The sequence below is a fragment of the Procambarus clarkii genome, chromosome 36, assembly GCF_040958095.1.
Source record: "Procambarus clarkii isolate CNS0578487 chromosome 36, FALCON_Pclarkii_2.0, whole genome shotgun sequence".
In the NCBI taxonomy this organism is placed as follows: domain Eukaryota; kingdom Metazoa; phylum Arthropoda; class Malacostraca; order Decapoda; family Cambaridae; genus Procambarus; species Procambarus clarkii.
The window spans coordinates 28,726,004-28,738,144 of record NC_091185.1 but is presented as its reverse complement, the minus strand read 5'-3'; the positions used below and the strand labels follow the sequence as shown (position 1 = coordinate 28,738,144).

Genomic DNA, 12,141 nt, shown 5'->3' with positions numbered 1-12,141 from the left:
TATAAAAAATGAATCAGGGAAATAATTGCACAGGAAAGCACTGAGGTAATTCCTCATGTTCCAAACCAAATATAAACAAAAGCTGCCCCCAGGGCAGTACCCACCTATACTCCAGCAGGTCTTCGTGCCCTCTACGCCAATGCCTTCCATAATATCAAAAAAATCCGTCATCTGAGAGAAGAAAAACGCGCTACATATAGAGCAAATGTCATGCCTGAAAAGCTTACTACGAGTGTGTAACTCCCGCCGCGGACGCCAGAGGGCTCCCCGGTCTATAATTTGTTCCCCTAGACGGGCCGGGGTGCGAGGACCCAGAGACCCGCTATGTAAACACTACCTTCACACCGTGCGGGTGCGGGCTGGCTGGCGCTCCTCCTCTCCTCACTGCTCGCTCCCTCGCCTTCCCTAAGCTGCTTACTCGTGCAGTCCCCGTCCGAGCCTGGCAAACGCTGTGTCCAACCGCTGGAGAGTGAGAAGAGGAAAAGCTTCTCAATGTATTGCTCAGGCAGTGAGGTGGAGCATAAAGTGGATTACAGAGGATTACAGAGGAATTTATTAATCTGTTTACAAGCCGAGGAAGACAGTTCCGTATTTACTGAGGATGTGAGAAAGTGTTAGTGGATATCTTGTGCGTATTTCACTCCTGAAACACGTGGAGAAAAGATGGAATTCTGATTAAATAAATAATTAAACTAAAAGTGCAGATTTGATATATTTATTTCACGAAGTTTGCTGAAATATTTACATGATGAATAATTTGTAAATGTAACGAGTTATTCTGAAACTGTTGATTTGACACGTGTGGGGTATGACCTGGGAGCCGCTAGTGAGGAACTCCCAGTATATTGAAGGTAAGTTGACCCCATCCTGGAGTACTTGACCCAGCCACAACACCCACTTGTCTCAGACAGAACTACTGTGGTGGTGACCCTCGTTAGAGTCTAATGACTTGACGGTTGTGAAGACCATCTTCTGGCTATAAGGACACATCTATTCCTTCTGTTTTGTGATGATCGTCTGGGAATAAGGACACTTGTTGGTCCTCGTCCTCGTTGGTGATGACACTCGTCTGGGTATAAGGACACGGGTGCCGTATGTGCTGTGATGACCCCCGGCTGAGTATAAGGATCCATGCACAGTTTGTGTTGTGATGGTCTTGACCTGGGTATAAGGACAGAAGTACCGTATGTTGTGTTGTGCTCGTCTTCGTGTAAGGACTCGTATTTTCCTTTTGCGTTGCGGTGACTCGTCTGGGTATTAGGGCACATTTACCGGAGAATGTTGACATGTAATGGTAGCGATGCCTCACGCCACAGTATAAGGCCACACAGGTGACCTGAAGAGCCACCGCATATACCTGTGGCTCTGCTTGTGACGTGGGAGAGTCTACAGGTATACTGTGGCTCTGCTTGTAACGTGGGGGAGTCTACAGGTATACTGTGGCTCAGCTTGTGACGTGGGAGAGTCTACAGGTATACTGTGGCTCTGCTTGTGACGTGGGAGAGTCTACAGGTATACTGTGGCTCTGCTTGTGACGTGGGAGAGTCTACAGGTATACTGTGGCTCAGCTTGTGACGTGGGAGAGTCTTCAGATATACTGTGGCTCTGCTTGTAACGTGGGAGAGTCTACAGGTATACTGTGGCTCTGCTTGTGACGTGGGAGAATCTACAGGTATACTGTGGCTCTGCTTGTGACGTGGGAGAGTCTACAGGTATACTGTGGCTCTGCTTGTGACGTGAGAGAGTTTACAGGTATACTGTGGCTCTGCTTATGACGTGGGAGAGTCTACAGGTATACTGTGGCTCTGCTTGTAACGTGAATGCCAACACGTGTATCTGTGGCCTTGCTTGTGAAGTGTCAGTCACAAGCACCAGTCACAAGAAGTGGCAGGAATATGACGAATTTGTTATTTTTAAAACGTTCAATGACTCGTTGATTCAATCCATTTATAAATATAAAACAAACACTGGAGACTTGAAACACTCAATGCTTTGACGAATCTAAAAATAATCTTTGATGAATCTAAATCTATTATGTTGATCAATTGAGCATTATTTTGTCACGATTCTGTACGCCAATATGCGGAACACTGGGCTGCTTTAACGGTTTGGTTCCCTTGTATAATGCAGCAGTTTGTATTGTTGTTGTTGTGTATGTTCTTGAACATTAACCACCACCCACGAGAGCCTGACGTCTCTACCGTGTGAGTTACTTGCTCTCCAGACGAACTCGGTGGATGCTCCTCCACTTTGGCGCCTTGCGTGCACTCACTCGGTCTGAATTATCACGCTGTTAACTGAAGAAAGTGTCGTATGTGCGCCTAACCCGGTCATTACTGTATCATGTTCATCTCTAAATGTTGCAGGAGTGTGCTTCTTGCACTCACGTGCATCATGCTGTATGCGCAAAGGAAAGTGCTCCTTTGAATCAACATTAAAGGTGAAAGAGTGCGTGCGTTTCTATAAGCCATCTGCCCGAGCACGAGTCTAGAAAGTTAGACTATGGGTGTACTGGAGGTGTGAGGAGTGTATTGGCCGCCACTCAGGATGTGGTACATGTGCTCCTGCCATTGTTATACCACACGCCCTCTAGGTTGCGCCACCAGTCGACCTGGGTGCTGCTACGGGCCTATATAAACCGGAAGACATGCTTCCTGCAGTTTCACATTTGTCCCAGGCACCGGAAGTGCCGTGTCCTGTCTGCCAGCCTTCTTCACACATAACGGGACACGTCGCCAGCGTCCCAACCTGATTCCCAGTGTGTTTATGCATGTGTATGAGTGTTGTGTGTGTGGATTAGCCAACGGGTTTTATTCTGGACAGTATCCATAATCATCACATCTGGCATACAAAAGTTGCTATCATTAGCTACTGACGTTCAGCTGAATGTTAGACCGCCGTGATCTTTACATACGAGAGAGAGATCATAAATCACTAGCAAGTGTAATAAAAGTGAGTGGGAATGTGCACAGCAGGACTTCCGTGCTGCCAAACTGCTATCCTCATCCTTCACAATGTGAGGAATGTTAAGAGGCAAAATACCTTCCAGTGATCGTACCGTATTGCCAACAGGTATCCGGAAGCCGAGGTGGAAACAGGTGTTGATGCTCTCTCTTTCCTCGCGCTCTCCCCGTCGCTTCGTAATGTTGCGACACAAAAACTAAAAGTCCTGGTTGTCGAAGTCAATGACCGAGGTGTCCCGGGACCCGCGCGTCCACCGGAGCTCCTGAAGACAGCGTGGGTAGAGACCTCTGTAGGTCCTCCTGGCCTCTGCTCCGGCTACCATTCCTGGCTCAATCCTGTTATTTACTATGGTGATTATTTACTGTTGTTCACCGTAAGAGTGTCTGGAGTCACTATCAGGTTCTTGTCTACCTGTTTACCAATTGTGGTTAAGAGCGATTAAATTATGTGTGTTGTGGGTGGATATACTATATGTGTTCACAGTTGTTCATAGTGAGTTGGTGTTCACCAGGGGAGTCAATATAAGGTATTGATGTACACCTAGTAAGTTTATATAAGGTGTTGATGTACACTTAGTGAGTTTATATAAGGTGTTGATGAGAGTCTATATAAGGTGTTGTGAGTCTATATAAGGTATTGTTGTTCACCTAGTGAGTTTATGTAAGGTGGTGTTGTGAGTCTATATAAGGTGTTGTGAGTCTATATAAGGTGTTGTGAGTCTATGTAAGATGTTGTTGTGAGTCTATATAAGGTGTTGTTGTGAGTCTATATAAGGTGTTTTGTTCACCAAGTGAGTCTATATAAGGTGGTGGTGTTCACCTAGTGAGTCTATATAAGGTGGTGGTGTTCACCCAGTGAGTCTATATAAGGTGGTGTTGTTCACCAAGTGAATCTATAAGGTGGTGCTGTTCACCTAGTGAGTCTACGCGATCTCCTGCTGATCAAAGGATACCTTTTTTGCTTTTAAAGTAAGATGTAGTCTTACTTAAGTTTATTGTTGTTGTCGTCGTCGTTGTTTTTAGTTGCTGTTGTTATTGTTAAGGTTGTCATGACTGTAATTGTTGTTCTTGTGGTCACAATCGCTTTGTTAGTGTGTGTAAAGACTTGGGTCAGGTACCGACCTCTTGGTGACCAATGGCGATTCCGTTATCTTGAGGTTATCTTGAGATGATTTCGGGCCTTAGCGTCCCCCGCGGCCCGGTCCTCGACCAGGCCTCCTTTTTGTTACACACACCCAGGAAGCAGCCCGTAGCAGCAGTCTAACTTCCAGGTACCTATTTACTGCTAGGTAACAGGGGCATCAGGGGTGAAAAAAAAAACATTTTGCCATTTGTCTCCGCCTCCACCGGGGATCGAACCTGGGACCTCAGGACTACGAATCCGCAGCGCTGTCCTCCCAGCTGTCAGGGGCCCGGCGATCACTGGCGGTGAAGAAACATTACTGTTCGTAGGTGTTTTCGCGTTGGCAAGATACATAATTTTTGTTTTGGGCGATAAAGCAGTTGTTGGCAATCTTGTATTGGTTCTGAAGTCACTGGCTCCTGAGGCTTTGCTTTAGTGTTAAGATTCTGATCATGTGAGAGCCGGTCGGCCGAGCGGACAGCACGCTGGACTTGTGATCCTGTGGTCCTGGGTTCGATCCCAGGCGCTGGCGAGAAACAATGGGCAGAGTTTCTTTCACCCTATGCCCCTGTTACCTAGCAGTTAAATAGGTACCTGGGTGTTAGTCAGCTACCACGGGCTGCTTCCTGGGGGTGGAGGCCTGGTAGAGGACCGGGCCGCGGGGACACTAAAAAGCCCCGAAATCATCTCAAGATAACCTCAAGAAGATGTGGTCTTAGCTAAGGTTATAGTTGCTACCTGGAAGATTGGTCGGTATTGTGTTTGGTGGTTTGTGAGCCGACTGAGCTCAGCACTGTGAGCGTTGAGGCCCAGGCTGAGCTCAGCACTATGAACGCTGAGGTCCTGAGCTCAGCGACACTTGTCTGGCATGGAGAGTGCCCTGGTGGCTGCCGTAGCTGGGACTGGGGGGCTAAGACGAGAGTATGAGCCCCACCAAATCATCGCTGCTCTGTGAACACGCCTAAACCAACCTAACCCGGCCTAATTTAACATATCCTAACCTAACCTAAGGTAATGTAGCCCTCTATAAATTATTTTCTTTTAAGTTATATTGGGTTATCATTGGTTATCATAGGTTAAGTTATCTTTGGTTAAAGTTATTTTAGGTTAAAGTTATCTTAGGTTAAAGTTATATTTGATTATGTTTCATTTTCGGTAAAGATATCTTGGGTTATCTCCCGTTAAGAGTTATCATTGGTTAATTATATTTGGCTATGAGACCTGCAGGTAGTTGAGTTAAAGACCCGGTTGTATCGGCTGGCCGTGTCCACTAACAGCCTAGTTACTCTTGAACGACTATCAGGTCGTTCCAAGGCTTCCGGCAGAAATCTTCGTCTCTAGTAGATTGTTAATAATTCTCGTGTCCAGATGTGGTTCAGTATATTAGACTTTTTTCCCTGGCGGTGTCTTAAGGTGGCGTAATTCTTGACCATTAGTTGGTGGCGCAGGAGTGACCCACTTGTGGTGGAGTGGCTGGTGTTGCTCGGCTGTAGACACCTTGTTAGCTAAGCTGTTTAGGATCAAAGTGAGTGTGACGGTGTAAATAACCATGGAAAGTGTATTGGCTAATATAACAGAGTGTGTAATTTACCTAGTTGTATTTACCTACTTGTGCTTGCGGTGGTTGAGCTCTGCTCTTTCGGCCCGCCTGTGTGTACTCACCTAATTGTGCTTGCGGGGGTTGAGCTCTAGCTCTTTGGTCCCGCCTCTCAACCGTCAATCAACTGGTGTACAGATTCCTGAGCCTATTGGGCTCTATCATATCTACATTTGAAACTGTGTATGGAGTCAGCCTCCACCACATCACTTCCTAATGCATTCCATTTACTAACTACTCTGACACTGAAAAAGTTCTTTCTAACGTCTCTGTGGCTCATTTGGGTACTCAGCTTCCACCTGTGTCCCCTTGTTCGCGTCCCACCAGTGTTGAATAGTTCATCCTTGTTTACCCGGTCGATTCCCCTGAGGATTTTGTAGGTTGTGATCATGTCCCCCCTTACTCTTCTGTCTTCCAGTGTCGTAAGGTGCATTTCCCGCAGCCTTTCCTCATAACTCATGCCTCTTAGTTCTGGGACTAGTCTAGTAGCATACCTTTGGACTTTTTCCAGCTTCGTCTTGTGCTTGACAAGGTACGGGCTCCATGCTGGGGCCGCATACTCCAGGATTGGTCTTACATATGTGGTGTACAAGATTCTGTGTGTGTGTGTGTGTGTGTGTGTGTGTGTGTGTGTGTGTGTGTGTGTGTGTGTGTGTGTGTGTGTGTGTGTGTGTGCGTGCGCTTCATAACACCTTGCATTCTTGCGACAGGCTCCTAATGCTAACTTTCTTACGAAGCGTTGAAATCTCACCAGCAGAGTAATCATTCACTACCCCTCTTTTACCCTCTCTCTCTCCCTCCTTCCTTCCCTTCTTCCCTCCCTCCCTCCTTCCCTTCACCTTCCCTTCCTCCTGCTCGCTCTCTACCTGGACCTCGAGATGACCTGTCGACATGATCGAGAGTCACTTCAACCTTCAGTTATGGTCAAAGCGTGAGAGAAAAATAATTTCATTAGGTTATCGATCTCACTAAATCATTCGTGCGCGCCTGAGAAGAGGAAGATAACAGGGAGCAGAGGTCCGCTGATCAGACCACCTCGTTAACATTCTGATCAGTCACATTGTTGGTGCTAACAGTCGGCAGTTCAGTGCTGGCACAACAACCTGGCTAATCAAGAATACGTTGTACGTCTGTATTAAGTTTCTCCTTGGACACAATTTCCTTTATATTTAGAGAGAAAAGGTCGACAAGTCTTGGACCCTCGAGTTTGCCTCCTAGTGTATCACTTGCCTCCAAAGTTTACATATTTTTTATATAGGTGAAGTGCAAATGCATTTGGTGCAAATGATTCTAATTATAACCAAGTGACAATGATGTAGGACTATCTCTCTCTCTCTTGCTGGATTATGATGTAGGCCTATCTCTCTTGTTGGAATATGATGTAAGACTATCTCTCTTTCTTGCTGGAATATGATGTAGACCTATCTCTCTTGTTGGAATATGATGCAGGCCTATCTCTCTCTCTCTTGCTGAATTATGATGTAGACTTATCTTTCGTTTTGGATTAGGATGCACTCCTGCCTTTCTCTTGCAGTGGGCCTCTTTCTCTTTTCTTGAATTATGATATAAACTTATCTTGCTGTGTTATAATGTAGCCCTGCCTCTCTTCCTGAGTTATACTGGAGGACTCTCTCTCTCTCTCTCTCTTGTTGGACTGTAATTAAGGCTTATTTCTTGTTGGCATTCAAATGAAAATAATTTAGGAATGACTGGCTTTGTCTGGATGATAGAGCCAACATGCTGACAAAGCCATTATGAAAGGCAATTAAGCCAATCTGGGTGACAAAATCAGCCTCGATGACCAAGCCGGCCATGATAAAATTAGTGAACGTTCCACAATGATGAGTAAACAAACTTATAATGTAAGCGAGACATCAATATTAAACTGAATATATGCAACTTCGAAAAGACATATATATATATATATAACACACTAGCTAATCATAATTGTAAACTTTATTGTGTTTCAGGTAAACTTGAGTTTACTTAAAATCTTTGATAAAATACGACATGATGTTCCTTAGTGACCGGTCAAGACAGCAATGCCCTCCACTACCTCAAAAGGTACTTCCAGTAGCTTTTGAAAGTAAATAAACTTAACCAAACTTGACCAATCCTCAAACATTTACTTACAACGACACGACCCCTTTGAACCTGCTGGCTCAGAGGGTGACTGAGTAAGCGACTCGACCCTAACAACATACATAGGTTATACGTATCAAACTTCATATGATTTTACACAGTCATTGAAGCTAGGAACAACTGACATTTGCCTCTCAGTATCCTCATCCTCCTTTCTATTCTTGGAGGTCCGCTCTGAAAGCTGGCCAGTCAACTTGATATGTGAGGTTCAGATACAATTACGTGTTCATCCTAAGCAGGTGAGAGGTTCAGACGCTTGAGCGCTCACACACTGGAGTGGACAAAAAGGCTTAATGCCTGTTTCTCAAAGTTCTGAACACTTACTGCAATAGAAATCTCAAAATTAATTTCTGTCGCGAAGAATGCTAGAGTATTCTTCACTAGTACTCCTTATCCTGGAGAGATAGAACCTGGGAAGACGGACAGAGAAAGGGAGAGGGAGAGAGGGAGGGGAAGAGGGAGAGGGACAGAGAGAGGGGGAAGAGGGAGAGGGAGAGGGACAGAGGGAGGGGGGGAGAGAGGGAGAGGCGCGGCATGCAAGCAGTGAACGCGTTAGAGGTGCTGGTAAGAGGGTTCAGCAGGGTCAGCGGCCGGACCTTCAGGATATAGACAAAGCTCCTTAGTAGCGTCTAGTGTCAATGGCCGCGACGCTCAGCAGGCGCGAAGGTTCCCATACGCTTCTTCCCGTTCTCCCACGGGACCCTCCAACGCTTCTTAACCGTTACTGTCACCCCCAGGACTGTCACCCCCAGCACTGTCACCCCCAGGACTGTCACCCCCACTACTGTCACCCCCAGGACTGTCACCCCCAGGACTGTCACCCCCAGGACTGTCACCCCCAGTACTGTCACCCCCAGGACTGTCACCCCCACTACTGTCACCCCCAGGACTGTCACCCCCACTACTGTCACCCCCAGGACTGTCACCCCCAGGACTGTCATCCCCAACACTGTCACCCCCAACACTGTCACCCCCACTACTGTCACCCCAGCACTGTCACCCCCACTACTGTCACCCCCACTACTGTCACCCCCACTACTGTCACCCCCACTACTGTCACCCCACTACTGTCACCCCCACTACTGTCACCCCCACTACTGTCACCCCCACTACTGTTACCCCCCACTACTGTCACCCCCACTACTGTCACCCCAGCACTGTCACCCCCAGGACTGTCACCCCCAGGACTGTCACCCCCAGCACTGTCACCCCCAGGACTGTCACCCCCAGCACTGTCACCCCCAGGACTGTCACCCCCACTACTGTCACCCCCAGGACTGTCACCCCCACTACTGTCACCCCCAGGACTGTCACCCCCACTACTGTCACCCCCAGGACTGTCACCCCCACTACTGTCACCCCCAGGACTGTCACCCCCAGGACTGTCACCCCCACTACTGTCACCCCCAGGACTGTCACCCCCACTACTGTCACCCCCAGGACTGTCACCCCCAGGACTGTCACCCCCAGGACTGTCACCCCCAGCACTGTCACCCCCAGGACTGTCACCCCCACTACTGTCACCCCCAGGACTGTCACCCCCACTACTGTCACCCCCAGGACTGTCACCCCCAGGACTGTCATCCCCAACACTGTCACCCCCAACACTGTCACCCCCACTACTGTCACCCCAGCACTGTCACCCCCACTACTGTCACCCCCACTACTGTCACCCCCACTACTGTCACCCCCACTACTGTCACCCCCACTACTGTCACCCCCACTACTGTCACCCCACTACTGTCACCCCCACTACTGTCACCCCCACTACTGTCACCCCCACTACTGTTACCCCCCACTACTGTCACCCCCACTACTGTCACCCCCACTACTGTCACCCCAGCACTGTCACCCCCAGGACTGTCACCCCCAGGACTGTCACCCCCAGCACTGTCACCCCCAGGACTGTCACCCCCAGCACTGTCACCCCCAGGACTGTCACCCCCACTACTGTCACCCCCAGGACTGTCACCCCCACTACTGTCACCCCCAGGACTGTCACCCCCACTACTGTCACCCCCAGGACTGTCACCCCCACTACTGTCACCCCCAGGACTGTCACCCCCAGGACTGTCACCCCCACTACTGTCACCCCCAGGACTGTCACCCCCACTACTGTCACCCCCAGGACTGTCACCCCCAGGACTGTCATCCCCAACACTGTCACCCCCAACACTGTCACCACCACTACTGTCACCCCAGCACTGTCACCCCCACTACTGTCACCCCTACTACTGTCAACCCCCAGCACTGTCACCCCCACTACTGTCACCCCCACTACTGTCACCTCCAGGACTGTCATCCCCAACACTGTCACCCCCAACACTGTCACCCCCAGGACTGTCACCCCCACTACTGTCACCCCCAGGACTGTCACCCCCAGGACTGTCATCCCGAACACTGTCACCCCCAACACTGTCACCCCCACTACTGTCACCCCCACTACTGTCACCCCCACTACTGTCACCCCCACTACTGTCACCACCACTACTGTCACCCCCACTACTGTCACCCCAGCACTGTCACCCCCACTACTGTCACCCCAGCACTGTCACCACCACTACTGTCACCCCCACCACCATCACCACTACCACTACTGTCCCCACCACCACCACCACCACCACCACCACCACTTTCACCACCACCACCACCACCACTGTCCCCACCACCACCACCACTACCACCAACACCAGCACCACCACCATCACCACCACCATCACCACCACTACCACCAACACCACCAACACCACTACCACTACCACCACCAGCACCACCACCACCACTGTCCCCACCACCACCACCACCACCACTGTCACCACCACCACCACCACCACTGTCACCACCACCACCACCACCACCACCACCACTGTCCCCACCACCACTACCACTACCACCACCACCACCACCACCGTGGAACACATTATAGTGTGGTTGGCACCACACCCGCCAGGCAGACGAGAGCACCAGGATTGGACTCTTATGGTGAGCGGGTCAAGTGATCATGGTCCCTCCTCTGTGCTTGGCCTCGTAAATCAAGCAGTAATCAGGGATCTGCAAGACAAAAGGATTGGCGAGTCTTTTTCTGGAGATGAAAATGGCTCTGAATACACTAGTTGGTTCAGTATATGGCCCGAGGTGTAATTCCCACCAGGCTCCAACTACCTCAAACTAACCATTACCATAACCATGTCTAGTTCCTCCACTAACATTACCACTAACAACCATCGCCACCACCATAACAAAAATCATCATTCCCCTAATACTACTGCTACTACCACCCCCACCACTAGCACCACCACCACCACCTTCACACCCACCACCACCACCACCATCACCACCACCACACCCACCACCACCACCACCTTCACACCCACCACCACTGTCACCACCACCACCACCACTACCACCACCTTCACACCCACCACCACCACCACCATCACCACCACCACACCCACCACCACCACCACCTTCACACCCACCACCACTGTCACCACCACCACCACCACCACCACCTTCACACCCACCACCACCACTACCATCACCACCACCACACCCATCACCACCACCACCTTCACACCCACCACCACCACCACCCCCACCACCACCACCCCCACCACCACCACCACCACCACCACCACCACCACCACCACCACCAGTACCACCCCCGCCACTAGGAATGTAACAAGTGGAGTTCCCCACAGGTGGGTCCTGGGTCCCCTACCGTTCCCCTCATGTGAATGTCCTAAGCGAGGGAATCAGCTCGTATATATCATTGTCAAGCAGTTCCCTTATAGCAAACGAGAAATAAAAACAGAGGAGGACTGCAGAAAGTTACAGTATGACCTTCATAAACTCCAGCACTAGGAAAGGGAAGGGATCTATCAGGGAAAACGTGCCAAGAATTACGACTATATAGCACTTGGAAAGGGTCAGGATAAGGATTTGCAATGGGACGGGGGGAAAGGAATGGTCCACAACCACTTGGACGGACGAGGATTGAACGCCGACCTGCATGAAACGAGGCCGTGGCATCTACAGGAGTTGGGGAGAGCAACGAATGTGGGAGTGGATTCCAACACCGCCTCCATAAGCACAGGTGAACAGGTGTAACAGGCAACATATGGGACGCTGACAAACATTAAAACACCGTTGAGACGGCGGACCTGGGTACTTCAGCCAGGCACTCTACATCGCATGTGTTAGATCAAGATTTGTAATCAGCAGCACAGGCCTGGAACCTGCACCCTGTGAATCATAAGATCAACATTTAAAAAACAGAAAAGTATTCAACACGATTCGTGTCAGAGCTCAGAGGG

General features: G+C 49.6%; 1 protein-coding gene across 2 annotated transcripts in view; it reads left to right on the top strand.

Annotated features, from left to right (window-relative positions):
• The first annotated feature begins 300 nt into the window (after positions 1-300).
• The window catches only part of LOC123756164 (protein tramtrack, alpha isoform), a 269,736-nt gene continuing 257,895 nt past the window's right edge, over positions 301-12,141 (top strand). For both annotated transcript variants that reach the window (XM_045739238.2, XM_045739239.2), the window contains exon 1: positions 301-851. The gene's annotated coding sequence lies outside the window, so the exon portion shown is untranslated. The remainder of the gene's footprint in view (positions 852-12,141) is intronic.